The sequence below is a fragment of the Haemaphysalis longicornis genome, unplaced genomic scaffold (assembly GCF_048455015.1).
Source record: "Haemaphysalis longicornis isolate Haplotype H1 unplaced genomic scaffold, Haemaphysalis longicornis Haplotype H1 scaffold_4, whole genome shotgun sequence".
Lineage (NCBI taxonomy): Eukaryota > Metazoa > Arthropoda > Arachnida > Ixodida > Ixodidae > Haemaphysalis > Haemaphysalis longicornis.
Window position 1 is genome coordinate 194,053,906 of NW_027526361.1, and position 12,256 is coordinate 194,066,161.

Sequence of the window (12,256 nt, forward strand, 5' to 3'; positions counted from 1 at the left end):
GCGTAGAAGGTACGTACTGCTCCAATCACCAGATACAAGCATTCCCTCGAAGAGCTGTACGGTACTGGGATGGGAATTCATCGAGATTTGTATCGCCTTTCTGCTAGCCAATGTGCATGTGGGTGGTCACCATCATTATCATCGTCGTCGTCGCCGTCGTCATCATCATCACCAGCCTATCTACGCCCACTGCAGGGCAAAGGCCTCTCCCATGGATCTCCAGCTATGCCGGTCCTGTGCTGACTGCGACCAATTTATCCCCGCTAACTTCTTGATCTCATCTGCCGATCTAACTTTCTGCCGCCCCTTGCCATGTGAGTGGTACGGGGCTGAAAAAGACTTTTCAGGTTTCTCTCGGGCGCGGCTCCCTGCACTATCTTTTGAACGCCCTCTTTAGAAGAAATTTCAGCTTTCTGAGCTAGAGTGGCTACACCGCATATCTTGCCCGCCCAATATTAAGCTCTTCCAGCCTTTATCAAGCGGCGGCCGATGCGCACTATGTGCCTGTGAATAAGACGACTGCGCTACATTTCGGAGCATCAGAGCGACGTCACCCCATGCAATACATCCTACTCTGCTGTGTGTAATGCCTTGTGGTAGTTTAAAAATCCGTCACGCGCAATCGTAAGGCACCAAAATTTGTCTGCACCATATTAACATCCGGAGCACTTTTCGTTCACGTAACTGACGAAATTTAGTAAAACGAGATTTTCAGAACGACAAAATCTGCGGTCTCTGAAATAAAGTACCAAAATTTGGGAACGCTGAATTTCTCTTGAGGCGCAACCTTCCAATTTCCCAGCAAACAAATTTCTATGCACGAGTGGAACAAAGATATCTACATAAAAAACTTTCTACACACAATCAACCACTATGCGTTACCAGAATATTACAAGAAGGTTTATTCAGATGGAAAAACCCCACCGAATACCGAAAACCCACCACGGTGTTTTAAATGCACACAATTGCCAAAGTTAAGGGCAGCGTTCTAACAAGTGTTTGCGAAGGTTACATTGGGAGCTCTCGCTCATGAGTACCGCCCCAAACGTAACTACCAAACTCAAGAATTTAAACAGGCAGGCTGCGGGGGGCTGATACGAGCTATTCTATACATGCGCCAAATCAATAAAAAAACAATGCCTCTAAGAGCATACTAAAATGTTTAATGCCCGTACAATGTTAAAATGCACGTAGCCTTCGCTTGCCCAATACATGTCGACACGGCTTCCCCCGGGGACGGAGTGTCGTCAAGTGAAGATTGAGACGCATTGTCGTAACGCTGTCCAGACCCGGGTCCCGTTTCTTACATTCCTGCCGTAGCCACCAAGAACGGCACCTCACTGATTGCGGAACCAGTAGCGGCAGCTGCATTAGCCGTGACGACTAACAGCGGTTTTTTTGTCTTCTGTAGCGGCCTCACTGGGTTTATCGCCTAAAGGGGTGCATCGCCTAAAGAGGTTGATACGTCTGCTTTTCTATTGTTCCTCAGTGGAAGAGATGGAAATTACGTACACGTCAGCTCATCCAGAATTCCAGTAAAAGAAGCCGTGCGGCAATGTCGGATGCAGCAGAAAACACTCGGAAACCCGTGTCACTGGCCCTAGTGCAGGCCAAGTGGCACAGACTGCGCCAATCATTCCCACCACACAAGCACGTAAAACTGGTAAAACTTTACCTCTTGTTTACGCATTGACCGGAAGGAAAAGAATGAATATAGTACTGCAGAGCTTCATTCTGGAACTTGGTTGCTCCTTGCGAAATCCATCATACATACAAGCCGGTTATCCTGCGTCTGCAAGACGCAAAATAAACTAAACCAAATCATGTATTCGAATTGCTACTCTCTACTCCGTGAGGGAGATCCATCATTTTCTTTGGGCAATGATAGCGGTATTACTACAGCCATCCAATTTTTGTCAATCCGTTTCTCCACCATCACCCCTCTGTAAGAGATTCCTTTACGGGAAGAAACTTTCGATTAGTTATTGGAAACATTCTTTATAAAAAACGCTTGGTCCCTGCCTATTTGCAGATACAATAGTTTGACGTGCCGTTCTTCCTTTTGGGCGTCTTTTGCGCACGTTATAAATTTTGTGGCTCGGAACGCGGAGATGCTCGAGTTGAATGCACGGTGCGTTATTACCTATTGTCATTTCCTTGCCTTTTCCGAGAACCAACCACTGTGCTCAAGTGAAACAAACTGATCATGTAAATCTAGCAACTGGCTCTCAGCTTTTATCTTAGTGCGATGTCGGCACAAACCGTAGAAAAATGAACCATTTACCTTTCTCAGTAGAACACACTGCTGGGCAAGTTGGTCCATACTTTGCGAAAAATTAGAACGCGACTAGGACAACGACAAACAGAAAGAACTTGCGACCAGCGGTCACTCGCAACGAATTTTATTACAAGTACCATCGCATATATACATGTCTCTTTACCGGGAGCATGCGCAACAGAAAGCCACACAAACCTACGGATAGCACGACATACGCATCGCATACATAGTGTGAACATACGTTCGCTTCGTTGACCCTACGAAGCACGACCGGCAAAATATAGCGGGTCGTGCTACGAAGTTTATTACACTTACGAACTAACAAAATAGGGGCCCATTCGTCGCGGCTCGAATCTGATCGGGTCTACTGGCCGCCTTGGTCAACGAGCCTGCCGTACTACGGCAACTTTCGGTCGGCTGTGTGTTCGTATCGTCGTCGTAGTAATATGATAAGGCGATCTCTGGATTTATCGTGGCAACAGGTTATCGTCACCGGCGGTGTGAATGCCTGGTGTGACTGCGACGGGATGCAGTCACGGTGTGAATGCAGTGGGAGGCAGTGGGACCGCATGGTGCCGTAGCCAAGTGATCCTATTTGCTCACTTTCCTTTCGGGGTTGGCGTGTTTCCATAGAAACAAAAATTTCACTGTTCATGTTGTGGTTTGGCCGACAGTTCCATTTGTAAAAGATACTGCATTTTGTTTTCTCGACGGGGGCCGAACCCGGCCGCATGCTTTCTTTACACGGGCTCAGTTACGGCCGCCGGCAGCAGTGGAATCACCGCGGAGAAGACCGGCCGCCCCTACCAGACTGTTTCCGGCCTCCTCCGCCAGGGCCATGCTCATGCGCAATATCGTTGTGAAAGAGGCGGATTGTGTGCGCTAAGTGGGACAGCAAGGTGGGCGCTTACGGCTTAGTGGTGGATGTCGATGGCCACCCGCTCGGGCATCCACTGCTCAGAACACCATGGCTCTCTCCTTAAAGGGACACTGAAGTGATATGTAAACATTGCGGGTTTACTTGCGCAAATTGTAGTCCGGAGTCCCCAGGCCATGTTTCGACCACCCTGGGCGCGTTTACGCGATTTTATTTAGTAGAAAAATTAATTCGAAAATGCTGTCCTCCTCTCTTTACGCTCGCCCATTTTCTGCGGCGTTTTCGTGTGACGTCAGGAGGGGATAAGCTGGCAATTGGCTGCGCTACTGCACGGCTCCCCGGCCTTCAGACAGAGTCAGTCGGCCCAGCGTTTCGTCCGCCGGCCGCCGACGGGTCGTCGCAATTCGTTCGCTCAGTTGAAACGAAGCCAGGACACGTTTGTGAATGGTAGAATTTGCCTTTCTTTACTTGGTTAGTTTGTACACTGTATCTAGCTCCAAGTCAAGGTCGCTTCACACAAGCGCTGCACAAGCGCACATGCCACGCTTCGCTGACTGGTATGCCAGTAGGAAAATATAAGGCCTCTTGAAGGCGGGAGAAGAGTCAGCGAAGTCAATATAGGTACTAAGGAAATAAAATCAACTGATATTTTTACCGTACAGCGTGAAACTAGGGTGCGGGAAGCACTTTTTTGCACTGGGCGAACAAGCACAGCGGTCAGCAGCACGACTACGCATCTGCGAACGCTTTTCCGTCTACGAAATGCAATTGCTAGACGTGAGCTATTGCGGAAACTCGGGCAACGCTTACTGCACGAGCGCAATACAACAAATGGTCACCTAAGCTGCTTCAAATGCAAAAACTAAAGAAAAGTGTAAACTGGTTGTACAATATATACCCTATATTACCAATGCCAGCGGAGCCTGCTCTGTGGCCGAGCGGTCTGGGTTGATAGGTATGCCACCGCAAGTATTTTGCAAGTCACGAGTTCGAATCCCCGCGGGTACGTGCTTTTGTTTTGTAAGTTAACTTTTTCGTTTTCCGCCGATGTTTTCTATATTGAGTTCACCTTTTTTTGGGCCACAACGTTCATGGCTCCACGAACTAGTTCACAAAACGCGCGCAGGCTGGCACTGGCGCGCTAGCGAGTTCTCGTTGGCGTGCTGTTGCCATAAGCACCGACTGCTTGCAGGCAGTGGGCACAGGCCAGAATGAACAGACCCTTGGCCTGGTGCGAACACGTTTTTTACAATGCAGGCATGAGGGAGCCAAGCTACGAATATGGGGGAAAAGCGCATGACACTTGGGCGTCTGCGGGTACGCGGAGGGCGTTCATGCACTGCGTAGGCCTCGGCTAGTGAATGCTACGATTCCAATCCGTCCTAGGAGGCTTATCTTTATGCATTTTTACAGCTGACAACATGGCAGAAGCGCGGTACGATGATTACTGAGTTATTGAGAATGCCCATCCAACAACGCCAACGGTTGTGTTTTACAGAACCGAAACCGAAACCGAAACTTGTTTGGTTGCTCACCTTGGGCATCGTCCAATCACGCTGCCCGCTCCTCCTAACGTCACAGCTTTAGTTGGTGCGGCCGCCGCAAACCGCGCATGGTAGTATTTCTTCTTTCGCGCTTTGTAAAATAATTACCGATTTGTCAACCGAATAAACGATGAAAAGTGTGCTAATTTGAGCCAGTCTACGCAGTGCAAGCAAAAACGGGAGCTTGACAAATGCACTTCAGTGTCCCTTTAAGGGGCCCATAATGCTTCCGCTCTAAAATAATTTTTGTGGGACAAGCGCTATAATCTCCATCAGACAAAACTCCAGGCAATGTCAGCATCGGATGACTCCTAAATGACACGTGTTCACGTGGAATACAGCTTTCGCATAAAATGTGGTCCAGAGGGGAATCAAACGACAAAAAAGAAAACGAATGCGAAAATGTTATGCCTTCACCAGCGACGCCACTCCGCCACTGCTGGCTCTGCTGTGCCGCCAGGGGATGAAGAGAGAGGAAGAATTCCCGATAAGCACTGTACTCTTTAATGCGAAATTTATGCCCAGCATGAACTCTAGTCTTCTCGACCATGGCGCATAGCTGCTGCGTCTCACGAAGTTATTGTGTCAAGAGCGAACGTAAAGTGGCGCGTGCTACACCGCCCTTATCTCGCAGTGCGTCGCCGCCGTCGAGCATGCTGTTGCAAATCGTGTTTGAACCTCCCGCGCCAACGTCACATCGTTCCGAACAGCCAGAAAGTGAGGGGGACATGGAACAAGCGACGTATATGCATCACGGCGCGCGTGCTGGGCTTTTGTGAAGCGGCCTTGGCATAATACCCTCCCCATCAAACCTACCTCATAATGTTATACTTCGCTTCGCTGTGTCGGTTATAACATAGCGCGTCGCCGCCGGCAAGCGCCTCTTGTCGCCTCGGCATACCTCCTTTGCGCTCAAACATTCGCCACGCCTTCCACTTCCGCTTTCCTTCTTTCTTCGCTGTTCCCTTCACTTGCTCGGTTACAAAGCCGGCGACGCCGCCCAATCACGGTAGCGGAGGACTAACGGCTCCGCACTAAAACTCAGTGGCTGTGGAAATGGGTTGGAAGAGAGAGAGAGAATACAACTTTATTGAAACGCCTGCAGTTTCCCTGCCCCAACCTAGTCAGGCGGAGCCTTGGATCGACGTGTCTTCCGTCATCCCGGCGGCGAGGCTAGCGTCTTGCGGGCGTCGGCTTCCGGGGACTGGCCCCTTCAGCGCTCGGCCCATCCGGTCGCTGCCTCTCGACCTCCGCCAGGATCTGCTAGACGGCCTTGTGTTGCTCTTCGTAGTCGTTGGATCTCTTGGCTGCCTCGAACGGTGGTTAAAGAGCATCACCTCTGGTTGTATATTCTTCGTTCACGCAGTCTCTCAAGGTGTGAGCCAGTATGGCCCGTTCATTCCCAGACAGTTTGCACACGTCAGTCACGTACACTTCCGGCCACAGGTGTTTCGGGAGCACTGGAATTGGTTTGCAACTGCCTAAAAACAACCGCCTTGGCTCGGGTCAGCCCTGGGTGAGGCGGTGCCGTCGTTCTCCTGCCTAGTTTGTATCATGAGAGCCCCTCGCCGTAGCTGGTCATGGTGTCCTTGTCGGGGCAGTCCACGTTGTCGGTGGCCCTTCCCGCGGGCGGCCGGCTAGTCCTCTCGCCACGGCGTTGGCCGTCTCGTTGTGGTTGGCGGGCCCCAGCGCGCTCGCTACCCCTTTCTCCGCGTTTGCGGGAAACCACTTAATCACGACCCTGTCATTGTCTCCGTTGGCTTCGGCCTTGCGCAAAAATACGCTCGGCCACACCACACACCCTGTTCCTCTCGAAGGTGCGCACTGCCGTCCTGGAGTCGCACAGCACCGTCGTACATATTAGGTACGTGATGGCTAGGGCCACCGCCGCTTCCTCGGCCTGACACGGCGTCTTGACTCTCACGCTGGCCGTCGATCTGGTTGCGCGAGTTCTGGCCTCGATTACGCTGACGCTGTAGGCGCCGTCGATGTTCCGGTAACTCGCCGCGTCCACGAACACGGCTCCCGTGTCGTTGGCGTGGGTTGCAATTAGCGCCTTGGCTCTCGCCACCCTCCTGTCCTGGTTGTAGGTGGGATTCACGTTCCGTGGGATCGCGCACACGACGACGCGTCTGCTCGCTCCCTATGGTACTCGCTCCTCCGTCTCAATTTCCCTTCTTAGCTGACCCCCAGGCGACGCAGTATCGCTCGACCGGTCCTTGTCGCCGAGAACCTCTCGAACTGCGCCGTGTGCTGGCTTCCGCAATCTCCTCCAGGTAGTTGTGGACTCCCAGGGCTTCCAGCTTCTCCGCGCTCGTGCTGCCCAAGAGTCCCAGTGCCGCCTTGTAAGCCTTGCGAAGCATCGCGTAGATCTTTCTCCGTTCGCACGGCCTCCAGTTGTGGAAGGCCGCGAAGTACCAACGTGGCTGACGACGAAAGACTGAACGAGTCTTGTGAGCCTCTCCTCCTTCATTCCGTCTCTTCTGTTGGATACCCTCCTGATGAGTCTCACTGCCGCGCCGGTCTTGGCCGCGAGCTTGGCCACTGTTGCTCCGTTCACCCGGTTGGAAAGAATCGGGATCAGGGAGCAGGGCCCCTGAAGAAAGGCATCGATGGCAGAGGCCTTCGGCGTATCATCAGACTAGATTTTGGGGACAGAGTCCTAGCGGCAGGCCGAGCTGATGTAGGCCATAATATTCTAACCTGAGCCTAGTATTCTCCATAGCATGTGTTTGTCGATATCCAATTTACGTATACGCTAGGTTTGAAAGTCATCACAGTAGCAGCACGAACTGATGAAACAGCAGGCCTATTTAGTAATTTTGTGACCGGTTTGAACTACCCCTACATAAGTAACTCACAGTTTGTCGTTGAGTTTTTTTCAAAAAGCCTGCTTTAAATCAAAGCGAATACGATATAAAAATCATCAAAGAGCTCTTGGTACAGATGCGCTGTGTCATTCGCTTGCATGCAATCATTTACTCAGCGGAATTGAAGTATTGCAAATTCGTAGACGTAGTTTTCGCTGCACAAATTTCGTAATCACGAAGAAAAAAACAATATCTTAACTTAAAGTGTGTGTTAACATTTATGTGCACTGTTTCGTATGATGTACCTGCCTACACCCTCAACCTTTGTGCGGATCTTTTGATGCTTTATCTGGTTTCTTGGCGGTGTCAGGGTCATTCTATAGGGTGAACAAAATATTCTGGGTGCTTTTCACGTTTTATCATTTTTTGGTATTTCGTTGCATTTTTATTGCTTTTGATTTTTGGAAAGGCCAAAGCCGTGCATACGTGCCACAATATTTGTCTGGCAACCAGGCTTTCCGCTGCAGAATTCCAGGAGAAGGCAGCTCGCACATTTTTCCCGAAAGCCAGCATTCCCCCGCCACCGGCTACGTAACAATGGCAACCACCACAGAATGATGTGGCCCAAAATGCGCCGTTCACTCCACAGGAAGCGGCAACAGCTTTGGGGGCGATCAACGTGAGGAGCGCTCCCGGCAAAGATGGCATTACATGGCGCATGCTTCAAAAGTTGGATGAAGACACTAGAATGCAGCTGTTGTCAGAGCTAAACGCTGTGTGGATGTCCGGTGAGCTGCCAGTCGACTGGAAGCACTCCTGTGTTTACCCTATTCCCAAGGAAGGAAAAAAGATGAATAACATCAACAACATGAGGCCCATTTGCCTGACTTCTACACATTGCAAGCTACTTGAGCGCATGGTTCTCACCAGGTTAACCTACATTCTTGAGCACTGGATTTCGGCCTGGTCTTTGCGCCCATGACCACCTGCTGCTCCTCCGCAACTTGACCGGCAAGAAGCGCCGACGTGGAACTAAGATCCCCGCTGTGATCGTGGCAGTCGACCTCAAAAAGGCTTTCGACACCATCGGACACCATGCCATTATCGAAGCTCTCCAGGAGTGTGGTGCGGGCACGCGCGTGATTAATTTGTTAAGAGCTTTTTGATTGATTGATTGTAGGGTTTAACGCGCCAACGCTACGCAGGCGATGAGGCGCGCCGTAGTGGAGGGATCCGGAATAATTTTGACCACCTGGGGATCTTTAACGTGCGCCGAAATCTCGTACACACGGGCGTTTTTGCTTTTCGCCTCCAACAGAAAAGCGGCCGCCGCTGCCGGGAATCGAACCCGTGACCTCGTGCTCAGCAGCACAACACCTTAGCCATTGAGACACCGCGGCGGATTGTTCAGAGCTTTTTGAACGGCCGGACGTTTCAAATTAGAACAGATCTATACCATCCCCCGTCTTCACCAATACAACTGGTGCACCACAACGAGCCATCCTCTCGCCCACATTGTTTATCTAGTGATGCGGAAGATTGCAAAAGAACTTCGCTACATTACACCCCCGCAGCACACTATGTATGCTGATGACATCACCCTTAGGGTTGACCCTCGATGTACTACACTGAACACGCAGCTCGTCATCGACACAATTCAGCTCGGACTTGACACTGTTGACAGGTGCCTGCCCCGACTGGAATGAGTCGGTCTCCAGAAAAGACAAAATACCTTGTGATTGGAGGGCTCAAACATCTGCAGGCACAAATACACTTAACGCTGAATGGTCAACCCATTGAGCACGCTGCCGACAGGTGGCTCCAGATACTTGGCGTGCCACTCAACGAAGACGGAGAGGACAGTGAATGGATCCGACAGATCACGTATGTTTGGAAGCAGCAATTTCATATCACCAAGAAAATTGCAGGCTGCCTCGGCAGGGAAACAACGCAGGTCCTGGGAACACTTACACAGGCCATCCTTACTTCCAAGGCGTGCTACGGTGCTCCATGCTTTGCCCTTACGAAGACACAAATGACCGACTGGAGAAATTACACCCCAGAAGCCTGAGAGTAATTGCTGGTGTACCTCGGCACACCCTCGCGGAAGAACACTACCGCTATCCCCAGCTACCCCCACTGCGTGCTATCTTAATGGAGAGGGACGAAGGTCACAACAGAAGACGTGGCCGTAACCATAACCACGATGAGCGCGCCGCTGTTACTGCACGTGCAGACCTCCGAGCCGGCGCCATCTTTACAACAGCAGTCCTAAATAAAACAACACTACGCGCTTCACTTTCGTGTGTTGACCGCCGAACCCGCACTTACCACACAATTCAATTTCTTCGCCATCCAAGCCCATGTCAGGCCCGCCTTGCGGCAGTTCTTCTCGCTGCGAAGCACATTGAGGCAACTTACGGCGCCGGTGACAACCACCAATTCACAATATTTACGGACAGCAACGAAACTCTCCATCGACTTGGCCGAATCCCATACATCCATACCACTTGCGATCTCATCAAGACCATTTGACGCATACTGCGGGACACATGCAGTTTAGTCGTTTGGGTAGACTGGGTCCCGGGACACGCAGGTGGAATTCGCAGCGAGACCGCTTACGCGTGCGCGAGTGAGCACTTTGAACTCCGCTCCAACGCGGCGTTGCCCGTCCCATTCGCACAATACGACCCCGACCCCTCACAAGAAAAGGCTGCTGCAAGGCACCCGTCCAACCAGTCATTGTGAGTTTGGTTCAACCAGACCCTGCTTCCCTGCCCGTTGGATGGCCCCGGGCCGCACAACTGCTTCGGTACAAGGCAGGGGCTGGTGCCCCGCTAACCGATGATGTGTTGGCCAAGTGGCGTGCGTGTTTGCCAGAACTTCACCAGCATGCTGTCCAGTATGAGCAACCTGTGGCCGTAGTTGCCTGCACCTCCTGCTCCACAGGAGCCACGCCCACTGTACACCCCATGTCGTGGGAGTGTCCCGGCCTTCAAACGCTCCGTTCAGTGTCTCCTGCCCGGCTTCTAGCGATGTGTGGACTGGACAACCCCGCTGCAACCCGCCACTACACGGTAGACACAGCTTCCTCTGTTGGAGTTCGGGCACTCCTCAGGCGCCGTCCGCTGAATGTAACTTTTAACCCCCTCCTCTCCTTTCTTCCCCATTCCGACCGACGTGTTGCTATGCTATTCGGAAAGGTTGGTGAGTTCTAAGATTTGCTGTATTCAAAAATGGTCAGAAAACAGCTCTTTTTGTGTGGTCAGCTTGTTAAGATACGGAAACCTGATCAAAGCTTCCAGCTTCAGCCCTTCTCAAAAAATAGGAGCACACAAGGATCATATAAAAATCTATTAGGAAGAGGGAAATTAAGTGTTAGAGACCAAGCGCTTCGCGGTTATATTTATTTCTGCGCAGGACCAAACTCCAGCACGAGCCAAGCGACCAAAACGGTATGTTCATTGGAGAAATTATGGCTCGAACAAATGTTTCTGGTTAGTGCTCCTAATGCGTCCCCGCTTTGGGCGATAGTCATAACAAAAATATCCTTGGAGGGAGACAGGTGGGATGCATATGAATCAGTGGAAATGACCACTGGACTCATCGGCTGCAAGATACAAAAACTTGATCAAAAGAGGCACTGGGGTGCTTTATGCGAAAGCGTAGTGGAAGATGCGTCGCTTTTGGTAATCTCAAAATTCTGGGTGGTCAGTCACTTGTTTCACTGTCTATTTGAGCTGAGGTACTACGCCGTTTGGTTGATGCTTGTAGGTATATTCAAATACGAAAACAGCAATTAAAGGTTCTCTGAGTACCTAAATATGTAAGCCTGCAGGAGTCCGGCAGAAGCCTGCGTATGTCTCAAAAAAAGCCTGGTTCTGGCAAAAAAGCCTGCCACAAGCACAGTTCTGCCAAGTTTGGGTTTACCAATTCTACTCACGTTTCGGCATGTTCGTTTAGTACGCTGCACACACTGCTTTTCTATTTGTACTGCTGCTGGAACAGTGCGGAGATAGCACAGTGATAACTCAATGAGAATAAACTATAGGGATTGGAAATCAAATCCCATGCAAACTCTAATAACTTTTTATCTGGTTATTGCAGTGGACGCCATCTTTCTTGACTAGGCAACCAATTAATAATATGAGGGTTTAATGCGCCGAAGCCTTATCTTGGCTATGAGGCACGCCGTAGTGGAAGGCACCAGATTAATTTTCACTAACTGGACATATGAACATGCCCTAAAATTTCGGCGCATGGACGCTTTTGCTTTTCGATTCTATCTGGAAAGCACCAGCCAAAGCCGGGTTTCGAAACCGCGTTTTTGAGGCACGTAGCACGACGCCTAAGCCACAGAGCCTCAGAAAACCAAGCTTAAAACACTATTTTTGAGCAGACCTAAACCCACCATTTTTAGTGGTTTGCTTTCGGCACGATTCAGTATTTCCATACATTTTCATTTCATTTCGTTTCATTTCATTTGATTGCATTTCATTTATTGAGGACAATCATCATTACAAGTTTGTCTTGGGTGGCGTGGCTATAAGCAGAATTTACGCCTGACGGGGCCACGACGCCCATTCAACAACTGGATACAGCCCATCATGCAGTGCACTAACTGTGAGCATAAAAAATATTGACAAACGAAAGCAAATTGCTCAACTACGCACAAAACATGTCGATACACTAGAACAGTAACACACCAAGAAATCCTTTTAAAAGACACACGCAATAAAAAGCTCAT